The 14221-nt window shown below is 40.1% G+C and overlaps 1 long non-coding RNA gene across 1 annotated transcript; it reads right to left on the minus strand.

Annotated features, from left to right (window-relative positions):
• Positions 1 to 3505: 3505 nt before the first annotated feature.
• Positions 3506 to 13187, minus strand: LOC144330991 (uncharacterized). The gene is made up of 3 exons (XR_013397780.1): positions 9214 to 13187; positions 9016 to 9105; positions 3506 to 8592 (listed from the first exon to the last, which is right to left on the minus strand). It is a non-coding gene; the product is annotated as an uncharacterized LOC144330991 (long non-coding RNA).
• Between the last annotated feature and the right edge of the window lie 1034 nt (positions 13188 to 14221).

The following is a 14221-nucleotide window of genomic DNA, read 5'->3' on the forward strand; positions in this document are numbered from 1 at the left end:
CAACAGCAGGACTCTGAATCACGCTGTGTTTCAGGGCGGGAAAGCCTTACACAGAGCAGGGAGTCCCATTCACTATCTGCTGTGGTGACGCTGTCTCCCACCACATAGAGAAGCTGCCAGCATCATGTTACATATGCTGCATGGTTGCACCCACTTATACTGGCAATCAAAACTACATGAATTACCGCAACAAAGAGAGCATTTTTGTCTATTGAATGATCCAAAATTACAAAAAAAATGTGAAAAAATGGCTATACTTATGCATCATTTATAAGAGTGTAAATTATATATATGTATAAAATATATACACATATATATGTATGTGTGTATATATATATAAAACAATGTCTTACTATGTTGCCCAAGCCTTTCTGGAGCTCCTATGCTTCAGTGATCCTCCTGCCTCAGCCTCCCAAGTAACTGGAATTATAAGTGTGAGCCACTGTGCCCAGCAATTACAAAATTTTTGGAATGCAATTGGGAAGTGCAGCTGAAAAACTTCACCAAGGTGGGCCATTTGATTGTACAATCGCGCTTCTTGGAATTTATGCTACGGAAATCAGTAGTCAAGTTCACAAAAACTGACAATAGTCATTAGAGAAAAACAGAAGAAAGGGAAATAAAAATCACTAAAACCTACCAATAGGAGATTGGACAAATAAATCATGTTATATCTATACAATGGGCTGTTATGTAACCATTATATTGATCATCTATTATAGATCTATACTTGTTGCCATATAATGATAACCACAATATATTGTTATTTGATGAAAGAAGGTAATAAACATGAGGTAGTATATCTCATTTCTATTAGAAAAAACTACACACAAACACGAACATCAAAGAAAAGGATCTGGGAGGGGAAGACAAGAAGCTCCTGGTGCATACCTTGGGAGAAACACAACCTACGTCATCAGTAACTAACTCCCATTGTGACGTCATTCGCAATTTCACTTATTTATGCTTTTCTATGTTGATTATATATATATGTGTGTGTGTACATATTTAACCAAGATGTTATAAGATCATTTTTATTTTTTTGATTACCATTTGTGTGATTGTGGTTCCCAAGTGCCACACTCCATAGAAAATTTTACAATCATTTTCAGCTGAAGTCTCACAAAGCTGCCTGAGGTCGGAATCACGGCGATTCTATGCCTCTATCAATGAGGCTTGCAGATTTGAAGTGATTTTACAAGTTCATAAAACTAGTGACCAGTGGAGCTGGTATTTGAACCCTGACCATCTTGTATGATCATGAATTATTCTCATAATCAGAAAAAGAGATGATAAAAATCTACTTATTGAAAAAGAAGAAAAGAAAGCATTTCTCTCATCTTCATAACACAGGACAATACTTAACCTCTTTATTCATAAAATATTAAACAAATGCAAAGTTAAATAAGAGGTTGCTATTTTTTTCCTTTGCTTTTTGTTTTCTCTTTCCACCCAGAGTCTAGAGTATTTCATGATTTTCTGGTTATTAAAGTTAAATAAGAGGTTGCTATTTATTTATTTATTTATTTATTTATTTGCTTTTTGTTTTCTGTTTCCACCCAGAGTCTAGAGTATTTCATGACTTTCTGGTTATTAAAGTTAAATAAGAAGTTGCTATTTATTTATTTATTTGCTTTTTGTTTTCTGTTTCCACCTAGAGTCTAGAGAGGTTGTTATTTATTTATCTATTTATTTTTGTTTTTGTTTTCCATTTCCACCCAGAGTCTAGAGTATTTCATGATTTTCTGGTTATTAAAGGTATCATCAAGCTGAACATTCTTTCATCACAAAGGATAATCAGCTGATTTCTGGGGTTTTCTTCTCTGTGAAAAACATGCCAACAGGAACTGTTCTTTCCAAATCTACTCATGAACATATTCAAAGGAAGGGCTGCTCCCCTGATGATGCAGGATACCTGAGAGTCCGAATGGCAGAACTGATCAACTGGGCTTGGTCAGAGGGGCTTGGTGGCTAGGGATGCTTGATGGTGTCCATGGACTGCAGAGGTAGAGACTGTTTGTATTAGTCTGTTCTCACACTGCTGTAAAGATGCTACCCAGGCTGGCTACTTTATAAACAAAGGAGGTTTAATTGACGCAGAGTTCTGCAGCTTGGGAGGCCTCAGGAAACTTACTGTCATGATGGAAGGGGAAGTAGGCACCTTGCTCACAAGTTGGCAGAAGAGAGTGTGCATGCGAAGGAGGAACTGTCAAACACTTATAAAACCATCAGGGATCTAGAGAGAACTCACTCGCTATCACAAGAACAGCATGGGGGAAACTGCCTCCATGATCCAATCACCTGCCTCCCTTGACACGTGGGAATTCAAGATGAGATTTGGGTAGAAACACAGAGCTAAACCATATCAGTGTTGATTGGCTATCGGACAAATCTATAGCAGAAAACTTACTACAAGAACCAAATATTCACAACATTTCCAACTGCACAGAGAACACTACAGATGCATAAAAAATGTTTTCTGCCATCACGAGCTTTGTACCATTCTGGAAATAAATAACATACACAGAACACACACAAATACACATGGAATACTATCTCATTATTCCTCCCCCAAAATCTTATGGCTCATATCGACACACATACATACATGCATACACATACACTGTTGCTGGACTGTTAAAAATAATTTAGGATCACAGTTCCACCACTCTTACCCCCACAGTAAAGGTCAAAGTCAGATGTAGGCTGAGCCCCAAAGCTGCCTTTGTCTCCAGAGAATCTCGGATGACGGCGGAGGGTCTGTGGGAAGAGAGGCCAAGGCTCAGAATCACCAGGTGGGGTCTGAAGGAGACTTCAATGGCTGCACTTTCCACGTGAGAGTGAACTAGAAATAAACACACCTGACAGAAGGGAACACCATAAAGCGGTGCATTCCATCATCCTGGCCCTGAGTGTGGGGAAATGAATCAACAAAGGACTCCTGATCATAACCAGAAGGTGGCCCTCACATCAAATTGCAATGCTGTCCGAATAAATTTTCAGCAAAACTTTTGGTCCAATAAACCTTGAAGACAATCTTGAAGCTTATAATAATATGCTTTAAAGAAGCAAATATAAACGTTTTCTAGAGAAATAGACCTAGAACACAGCCTCAGATAATTCCTACAGTGGTAGGTTTCAAAGATAATGAAAAACATCATGATACCAGACACAACACCTCTAGGAAGAAGGCACAATGAGTGAGACACAGCAGACACGACGGACTGCAGAACCAATCCTGCACACTCTTAGACACTGGGATTGTCTAAGGTGTAATACAGCTATAGTATATTATATAATGTTATATATAATATAAATGTATCATATATAAATACTATATGTTTATTTATAATATTACTTATAAATAATTTTTGATTAAAATATTTATAAATAAAGATATATATTACCATTATAAATTGTTATAATTTATGCCATATAATTATATATTCTTATAAATTATTATCATAAATTATATTACTGTTATAAGTGATATATTTATGTAATTATATATTATACAAAATAAAAGGTAACATACATGTGTATATTATATACATGCTTAATAAAGTTAAATATAGGAGTTGACTAAAAAATATAAGCAAATAATAAGGACTCTACAAAACAGCCAAGCAAATTTGAAGGGAAAACACCAAGTAGAATTTGGTGAGAAGGAGTCTCGCTCTGTCACCGGGCTGGAGTGCAGTGGTGCAATCTCGGCTCACTGCAACCTCTGCCTCCTGGGTTCAAGTAATTCTCCTGCCTTAGCCTCCCAAGTAGCTGGGACTACAAGTGTGCATCACCACATCCAGCTAATTTTTTTTGTATTTTTAATAGAGACAGGGTTTCACCATGTTGGCCAGATTGGTCTCGATCGCTTGACCTTGTGATCCACCCACCTTGGTCTCCCAAAGTGCTAGGATTACAGGCATGAGCCACCATGCCCAGCCCCAGGTAGGATTTTTAGAAATGATAAATAAGGTGTCTGAAGTTAAAAAATAATAATTCAGTTTCCATTACGAATTACACAGTTGAAGAGATAATAGTGAATTGGAAAGTAAATCTGATATAATAATATCAATTGTAGTAATAAAGCAAGTAAAATTAAAGAGGTCTGATGAAGAAGGCGAGTTCTAAAATTCATCTACTTAGATTTCCAGAAGAGAGAATTTGAGTAGTTAATATGTAAGGAGTTTCCAGATTTGTTGAAAGACACCAATTCTGAAGTCGAATACCAAGTAGGATACAGTAAAAAGAAAAATCAACAGCTAGATTACTCAAAATACAATTTCAAACAAACAGCAGTTACTTAAAGCCCTTAGTGAGAAAATACAGATTAATTTCAAAGGAATGGTAATAAGAACTAACGTTTCTTCCCAGATGCAACAAGGGAAATCAAAAAAGAGTCAAAATTACTTCCTATTTGTGTTGAAAAATATCAATAGTCAACCTGATTGTATGTTCACTAAAACTTTTTTTCAAGAATGAGTGTAAAATTAAGACATAAAATCTGAGAGTTGCCAAAGGAACCTCAATAAAGAAAAAATTCAGTTTCTGGAATTTAAATGTTATAATTAAGATACAGGGTGAAATATTATAGACATTCAATATGCATAGACCTTTGCATTGTAATGGAGAAGGGAAGAGATGGTGATTAAATTTTGACTTCTGTATGGAAACTGTTAAATGATACTAAACACTAACATAATAGAAATAGGGACTGTAAATTCAACTTGGTGGAAAATTTTTAAATGTAGGGAGAGGAAAAAAGCCTCTAAATTCAAAAAATGCCAAGAAGGAGGAAAAATCCAAAAGAATAATAGTACGCTCGAGAAGAATAGAAAGCACAATATGAGATAGTAAAATAAAATTCAAATATGTCAGTAATCCAAAAGGTTCTGATGGAAGAACAGGCTGAGCTTCTGTAAGGAAGAGTAGAGGAGTGGATTTCTGCCTCTCCGGAGAGTCCCCACGAGTGGACGTGGGCTGGTGGACGGCCCTGTACACTCTTCTCTCGGCCTGCTTCACTGGCTCTAAGGTGCCTGCTCAGCTGTGACCATGCCTGGATCTGCAGGAATGGGCGAAGGTGGACACCTAGGAGCTCCTTTCTCAGCCTGAGACCCAGTCACCCCCAGCAGACTGTGCGCCTTTGCCGCATTCCACTTACCCCAGCTCACTCATACGTAGCTACAAGCACTCCCAGGACACACTCAGCTCAGGGAAGGACATGGGAGAAGGTTCTATGAGTAGAAGGAAGACGTGGAGAATGGAAACTGTAGGCAATTAGCACTCTTCCCTGCAACACTAAATGGAAATAGACTCAACATTCTGGTTGAAAAGCAAATATTTTCATACTGGATTAAAAAACATCTAGCTAAATGCTATTTACGAGAGACACATCCAAATTACAAGAATTTAGAAAATTTGGCAGTTAAAAGAATTTTTCTTCTTGTAAACTGATTATCTATCTATATCTATCACTGTTACAAACTGATATACATATATAAACGTTATGTAAATACACACACTTGTACACATATGCGTGTACACACAAAGGAAAGCTGATTTAGTCCTCTTATTATTAGGCAAAAGAGACTTAAAAGGCAGAAACCACTACTAAAGATAAAGAGAGAGGGTCATTATATAACATAAATGTTTCAATTTTCTCAAGGAAAATATAACTAAACTTACATACACTTACTAATAAAGTTTCAAAAGCAAATAATAGCAAAACAAGGAAAAATAGAGTTCAACGTTTTGTCAGGGAATGTTTAACAGAATGGGTTTGCTTCACACTTTCTAGCTGTGTGACACTGGGATGTTTCTTGATTTGTCTATGACTCATAATGGCAAAATGGTACAATAAGATAAATACTTCCTGATGTATTAAATAAGACAGTGTGGATAATGTACCTAGCAAAGTATCTATTGTGCAGGAAATATTCCATCAAAATTAAATACTGTTATTATAACATTTTTGATGAAAGTGGAAATAAGATAAAGCAATATTAGAGAAAAAAGACTTGAATTACTTTTGCACCAACCCATAGCGAATAATAATCTTTTCATTTCTGATTGCTGCTATGACCACAAAAAAAAAAATAGAGCAATGAAGAAACATGAAAAACAAATAAAAAGCTATCAGATAGTGGAGGTTATTGCTCTATTTCCCTTGGAGGCAAAACGTATTTTCAAAAAAGTAATTCTTTTCCTCCAAATTCTCCAACTTTTATTTTTAAATATATTTACTGCTATGAAATCCACATATTATTTTCTGCCTGAGTAATATTTTGGAATGCAAGTGACCATTTTGCTATTGACTCATTACTCTGCAGTTTTTTCGATCTATGTGAACACATGTAGAAAGCTATGAAAACAGAAAGCACAGCATCACCAAAGGCAAAATACAACTCACTATTTGCATTGGATAGCATTGCCTATATGATCAAAAATGTGTACATTGATTAATTGTGAAAATATTTACTCTGGTCAATGGCTTCCCCATTTAGTGCAAATATATAATTCTACACTGATTCCTCTGGTTAGAGCCATGGTATATCACTGTGGTCTTCTAGACGCCTCTGCATTTAGTTTGAGTATAGACATGACTGGGCTCAAACTAAAATCAGTCGTCTTTGACTTGGTTGCATGCAATCGTTTGACTTAGGAGCCAGTGCCCTCCATGCCACTTAACTTCAGATTGTTTCTAAGTATCCCTGAAAAACACCAGCCACCCACAGAACCACTATCTTACCCTTGGGGTTTGTCAACTAGCAGCCCTACTGCTTTACACAAAGAAGGTGGTTAAACATGCATTTTTTTAAAAGGCGTATTTGGTCGCTCTAAAACAGAGCAATAAAATTGCACAATCTAAAGGAAGGAACAGTTTGTTTTGCCCTTTTTATTGCCAGTTAAATACCAGAAGACTTTTAAAGTAACAGCAACCAGTATAAAGGGGGAAAAAAAGCAAATAAAATTTTTATGATTTAAAAATAAACCTAATGCTCTTTCCTCTTCCATAGTTTTAAAACATTTTCTACACCTTTTGGCATAAGGAACTATGTATAATATATAGTATTTTTTGCTCTGCAAATACCAGCAAGGCATCATATAAAATTATAGCTGTAGGAATGGAGATGCTGTAAAACCAAGCAGGGAAACAGAACATTTTCATATAGAGTAACGCAGTTGATGTTATTTCCACTCTAACAAAGCAAAATTTATTATAAGAGTAAAAGAGGCTGGGTGTGGTGGCTCACGCCTGTAATCCCAGCACTTTGGGAGGCCGAAGTGGGCAGATCACTTAAGGTCAGGGGTTCAAGACCAGCCTGGGCAACATGGTGAAACCCTGTCTCTACTAAAAATACAAAAATTAGCCAGGTGTGGTGGCTCATGCCTGTAATCCCAGTTACTCAGGAGACTGAGGCAGGTGAATTTCTTGAACTCAGGAGGCAGAGTTTGCAGTGAGCCAAGATCATGCCACTGTATTCCAGGCTGGGCCACACAGCAAGACTCTGTGTCAAAAAAAAAAAAAAAAAAAAAGTGGCGTTGGATGTACACTTTATTTTGCTTATATAAAAACTCTTAAAAATAGCGTTCATTATAGGTGGCTCTTATTTTTAAACAGAGCATTTGCTTCTTCTGTTCTGTGTCTGATTTAACACTCGAATGCCATGTGACCCTTTTCAGACATTTTAGCTGAATGGTGCATCGGATTCATCTGGAAGCCCGAGGAATTCTGATCTAATTGGCCTGAGACACCTCCTGGGTCTTTTCTTCTGGCAGTTTTCAAAGCTCCCCAGGTGACCGACAGGTAGCCAAAGTTGAGAACCACAGTTTAATCTCAAGAACAAGTTAGACTGCTCAGCTTAGAGGAGCAGGGATGCACAAAGTAGGTGGTAATGTGAAATGTCCCCCAAGAGGAAGCTACACTTCAGTCGTTAATGTCCAGTCTCCACCCTGTTGCCCTGAGTTTAGCTGTGATGCTACTCTTGACCACCTGGCCCAGGGCACCATTCTCCTTCCTCCAATCCTAAATTTTACCTGACGTGACCAGAGTAACGATGGTTTGGGAGTGGTGAGATAGGAACAGGAGAAAGGGAATCTTTTGATTTCCATTTTTTTCCCACCTTAAATGCTGACATATGCTCCAGAAAGTTTGTGTTGGTCTCCAAACACCAGCCAGGAGAGTCGCTTTAGCATCAACGGCCTTGAGTTTCTGTTTGTTTCATCTTGTGTGTCCAGTGTATCCTCTTCCACGTATCAGCTGTGTATGGCTTGCGTCAGGCCGAGCAGCAGGAGTGACAGACTTGTTGGCGGGGTAGGAGGGGCAGTTGGGAAGAAGGGGAACCAGGAAGAAGAGAAGGAGCCTGCAGAGGGGGATTGGCTGGCATCACTTAATCTAACCTTACCCAGGGCCAAAGACGTGGCGCAGGCTGGCACAGAGTTGGAAGCTGATGTATGTTCATTATTTACTCTCAGCTGATGTTCAATGTAGCTGCTAACATCCAGCACAGCTCAGCAAATCAAGCTGGCCAGAGATGGAAAATATTCTTACCCAAAACTTGATGGGATGCTAAGTGTGTCCCGGCATATTACCTGCAAAAATGTCATGGAAGGAGTAGAAATTAAACTGGATAAGGAAGAACTGATCCTTCCAGTTTAGAAACCTTACTAATTCAAAATAAGAGATGTTGTTTCCTGTTGGATTCATAGACTATAATAATAATTTGTAATAATTTAGTTATAATAATAGTTTCTTGTTACTATAATAATTATTTGTGATGATTTTCTGGTAAACAGTAATTTTGTATTAGATAGTAATAATTTATATTATGGTAAGTCTAGAAATTACTGAATTTTATAAATAATAAAAACTGAACCCAAATTAGAACAGCGATGACAAAAGTAATAATGATAATCACAATAGTATATATATATAATATATGTATCTCCACATATAACTATATGGAATTATCTTTATTATTCAGTTGCTTATGTATTTATATATTTATTACTTACCTGGCTTCTAGGTGTTAAGCACTTTGTTGTATGTTAGGTATACAACAATAAAGAAACAGATACGGTCTCCATCCTCAGTGAGTTGGTAGACTAGTGAGAGACAGACATTAGACAATTAAAAATTCAAGGGTCGACATTATGGCAAAAATGTGTTAAGGAACAGAACAGGGACATGAGATAATATATCCAAATTCCTACTTGGGTTCCAGCGATCTGAGGATACCCTTTAAGACCTTAAAGAAAATGACATGTAAATGGAATCCTGAATGATGTGCAAGAATCATTTTGGTTAAGGAATGGAAGGAGTTCATTTTATGCAGGAAGGGGAATGTGCAATGAGGTAAAAATATTTCCTGAAGAAGGAGCACTCACACACGCAGGCATGTGCAGGCACACCCACAACACGCCCTCACACATGAGAGTCCAGCGTGCAGTGCGCATAGACAGTCACGCGGGTGTCTGGCCCCCTCCCAGAGTCTATGAAGATAGGACAAACTAACTGGGTGCCAAGGACCACAACTTTCAAAAACAAGAGCAGGGAAGCGCTGAGCGTCTGGGCAAATAAGTCTAGACTTTGATCTTGAAGATATGAATTCATTTCAGAACATTTGCTTGGACTATCTCCTTGTGCTTGCATAATCTTGCCTACACCACGATGTGCTAAGTTTAGACGTTCCTCCAGTCTTCCAGCAGGCAGTATGGTAGAGAGGGAGGGAACGGGCACAGCCCAGGGCCCCCCCAGTTCTGCTACCACCAGGGAGAGGGAGGGGCATTGTTCTGACTGGAGAGAGTGCCAAGACTTGAACCAAATGTTTATATTGTGTTTCTGAATTTCTGCTTGGGGAAGAGACAGCCTACCGATGACTTCAAGAAAATATGTTGGCTCTTTCTCTACAAATAGCCTTTCTGGTTTTTATGGCAAATAGTAGAAACGTCTCTCTTTAATCATTGAGCCATTTTGTTGTGATACTTTTTCCAAAGTATGTTGAAAGTCATGTGTATATTCTTCTAGGTATTGTGAGCTGTGCTATTTTCCTGCAATGTGGAGCTCCTGTCATTCCAAGAAGAGGGCGATCATCTATTATTAGAAGATGAATAATGTAGTTTCTTGACCGGGAGAAGGGAAGCGAGATGTTACTGATGCGGTTTACAGTTGAGCCAAACTGCGTGTTCCCTGAGTCACTTCATTCATGTTGTTTTATTTTGATTGATGGTGTATGAATTTTTTTTTAACAACTTTGACCTTTGTCCAAATGCTTCTAACTGATCCTCATCCTGAATCTACAGTGAGGCCATCAGCTGTGTCTCCCCTCCCTGCCCCTTCTCCTTCCTGTCTTTCCTCAAGCTCTTCCTGCTGAATCCAGCCCTAAATCCGGTTTTGTATTCTTATCCATGGCGGACCTTAGATTATTTCTGTTCGGGATTATTGGGATTATTTCTAAATACGCTGGAATTTCTGCTTTTGTTGTGTCAATCCCAGAGTTGATTTAGATTCCTCATTTTAGCATCAGAACTGACACGATTGCTAAGAATTCCTTCAGATCTGCCCATGGCGTGGAGCCACTTCTTCCCCGTTCCAGAGCCTAAACCCTGTGAATCATGGGTGGCTGGCTGGAAGACGCTTCTCTTGGTAGCTGGCAGACGCTTCTCTTGGTGGTTGGCTGGCAGACGCTTCTCTTGGTGGTTGGCTGGCAGACGCTTCTCTTGGTGGTTGGCTGGCAGACGCTTCTCTTGGTGGCTGGCTGGTAGACGCTTCTCTTGAGAGTTGATAGTGTCCTTGGGCCAACACTCAACCGAGGAGCCCTGCGGTGAGATCACCTCTCACTCTAAGGAGAGAAACTGTTCCTACAGAACGGAGCTGGACTGCAGTGGCCTCAGGGCAATAATGTCACAGGCCTTTGAACGCATTCAACAAAACTCCCAGTCTTTGGTTAACAAGTGAACTGCCTGAAAGAATGGGACAGATAATAACAAGTGAATGCCCCCCCACCTGTGTGACCCATGACCCAGCAGGATTGGCATTACTCCAAAATTGTCAGGCTCTCAGGCCCTGCCCCATCACCCAAACCAGAAACCATGTGGACAAGATCTCCAGGTGATTCAAATGCACAGTAGGCCTGCATGAGCAATGCATATCAAGAAATCTTCGCTTCTCTTAACTACCTAGCAGGACACCAAGGGAACCTCCTAGAAGAAGTCATGGATGGGATGGGGCTGGAGGCCACCCCTTTAAAGGAGCACAGACCTGCTGCCCCCTTTCCTCCCTCTGCAGCCCGAGCTCACGAGCTGTGGGGAGTGGGAGCAGGGGGTCCCTCCCACATCCTCAGGGAGAAGCCACCATGTCATTGGGAACTTGTATTACACATCAGTGTGTGAGGGAAGAATCTGGAAACAACTGACTAACAGGATGGCACGATCTCGGCTCACTACAACCTCTGCCTCCTAGGTTCAAGTGATTCTCCTGCCACCGCCTCCCGAGTAGCTGAGATTACAGGCGTGTACCAACACACCCGGCTAATTTTTTGTATTTTTAGTAGAGACGGGATTTCACTATATTGGCCATGCTAGTCACCAACTCCTGACCTCAAGTGATCCACCCACCTTGGCATCCCAAAGTGCTGGGATAACAGGTGTGAGCCACCACTCCCAGCCAGGTAGGGACAGTTTTTAGAGGCTCTGGGTGCTTGGCCCTTGTCTTAAACCGAATGCTTTAAATGGGCCTTTGATCTATGTCAATAAAATTGCAAGTGCATATGCACATTTGACTTAATAATAATAATAATAAAACCTAATGAACAGACAAGACATTCTTTAAAAAGACATTTTGCTTGAAAGGATTCTCATCTGATCATAGAACAACAGTGGATTAGAGCTAGGGAATCACGTCTGTTTCTATCCCGGAGCAAGTGCCTACCGTATCACATGAGAAGGCACATGCGTCGCTCAGGCGGTCTCCTGCCTCCCGCTGCCCTCAGCTGTTTGTATCTATTTTCCTGGTCCTCTAGGGACTTGACTAAAACTGGAAGGCAGACACAGTCTGAGAATTCTTTTATCCCTTTATCGTCTCCCTGGGCAATCTTTACTTCTAGATTAAGAAATAGCGTGTTCTTTTCCTTAAAGTTTTAAAATTCCATTTTGTTTTTGTTTTATTAGGAAGACTATTACGATGGAAAAGAGGGACAGTTTTCTTAGATGTTCAATGCCTGTCTCCACTGGCCAGATAAATTCCAGTCGTGCTCTGTCATTCTGTGATTCTTTTTCAAGGCTACTGAGGTTGACTATCTAAGTTGAGGAAAATAAACTTAAAAAGGGCTGGGCACGGTGGCTCATGCCTATAATCCCAATAATTTGGGAGGCTGAGGCGGGGGGATCATTTGAAGTCAGGAGTTCAAAACCAGCCTGACCAACATGGACAAACCCTGTCTCTACAAAAAAATACAAAAATTAGCTGGGCGTGATGGCAGGTACCTGTAATCTCAGCTACTTGGGAGGCTGAGGCAGGAGGATTGCTTGAGTCCAGGAGATGGAGGTTGCAGTGCGCCAAGATTGTGCCACTGCTTTCCAGCCTGGGTGACATAGCAAGACTCCATCTCAGAAAAAAAAAAAAGAAAGAAAGAAAGAAAGAAGGAAGGAGGGAAGGAAAGAAGGAAAGAAAAGAAAAGAAAGGAAGGAAGAAAAAGAAAGAAAGAAAAAGAAAGAAGAAAGAACGAAAGAAAGAAAGAAAAAAGGAAGGAAGGAAGGAAGGAAGGAAAGAAAGAAACTTAAAAGAGAATTTGCTTATCTGTAGAAAATTTCTCTCACGGAAAATCACTTAACTGAAGGGTAAAAGGCGCTGCTACATTAATAACCTTCAGAAACGGCCCTTTTCTACTCAGAAATCACTTTACTTTCACTTGAGAAGGGTTCTGGCCCCGCAGTTCTTTCCTCCTGGCATCAACACGGCATGGTTTGGTAACTCCTTTCCTTGTGCCATCTGTAGAATGTTGGTAAATGTGCCCTATGTAGATGTAGGTTATACCTTCAGTGCAATGGACTGAATGTTTATGTCCCTGCAAAATGTATACGTGAAAACCGAATTCCCAATGTGTTGGCAACAGCAGGTGGGGGCTTTGGGAGGTGATGAGATTATGAGGGTGGGGCCTCATGAGTGAAATCAGTGTTCCCATTAAATAGACCCCAGAGTGAGGCCCCATGCCTTCCACCCTGCGAGGACATGGGGAGAAGATGTCATTTATGTCCCAAGAAATAGGCTGTCACTAGACACCAAATCTACCAGCATCTTCATCCTGGACTTCCAGCCTCAAGGAATCCATTGAGGATACACATGTGTTGTTCATAAGCCACACAGCCCTGGTCTTTTGTTACAGCAGCCAGAATGGACTAAGACTGCCGTGAAACCGTCTCCCTTCTGGCTTTCCCTCAGTGGCCTCTCCTTTCCTTTCTCGTCATCAGTGTCTGCTCCTGCATTGACATGGCAGCTTGACATCATACTTCCTATCAAGGTGAGATTAAATCAGAACTTCGTACCTACTCCCTCTCCGACCATCTCCTGTGGACCCCAGCTCCTCTGCTGCCTGGAGAACAAATGCAAGAATGATCTCCAGCCCCTCAGCGTGTCTGGCAAAGTCAGGAGTGAGAATGCAGGGTGGCAGCCGTGGATGGGCTGGCCTCCGAGGAAGCACTGAGGTCCTGGGGTCCGTGCCCTGCACAGCAGGCCCACAGGCTGCTGTCATGAGCACCATGGTAGAGATGCCACACAGAGTCTTACTGTAAAAAACCATGAGGTTATTTGACAAAAGGGAGCCCAAAGAAAATGTTTCAAGCAGGAAAACATAGGTGCAGAGCCTGTGTTTATGGATCTTTAACCCAAACTTTCCCACCTGAATGTGATTCCTGGATAAACCTGAGACGTGAGTGTGAATTAGGCTGGTTTTAGTGAACTACAAATATGAATGGTTTTCATTAAAATAGTACAGGATGATCATTTTTATTAAGCATGCAACATTGTATTATTTAATACCCCATTAATTTGAACTTTGGAAGCTTTGATGATTTCACCCTGTATTCCTAGTCAGAATTACTAGAGTAATACTATTTTTTTTCCTAATTTCTTTGGTGATGGGACTGTCTGTATTTACATTGCTGGACTGGGTAAAGGAGTGTGGCTAAGAATACTGGCCTACAACTAATGAGAGGTGATATTGTC

This window comes from Macaca mulatta, chromosome 9 (assembly GCF_049350105.2).
Source record: "Macaca mulatta isolate MMU2019108-1 chromosome 9, T2T-MMU8v2.0, whole genome shotgun sequence".
Taxonomy (NCBI): Eukaryota; Metazoa; Chordata; class Mammalia; order Primates; family Cercopithecidae; genus Macaca; species Macaca mulatta.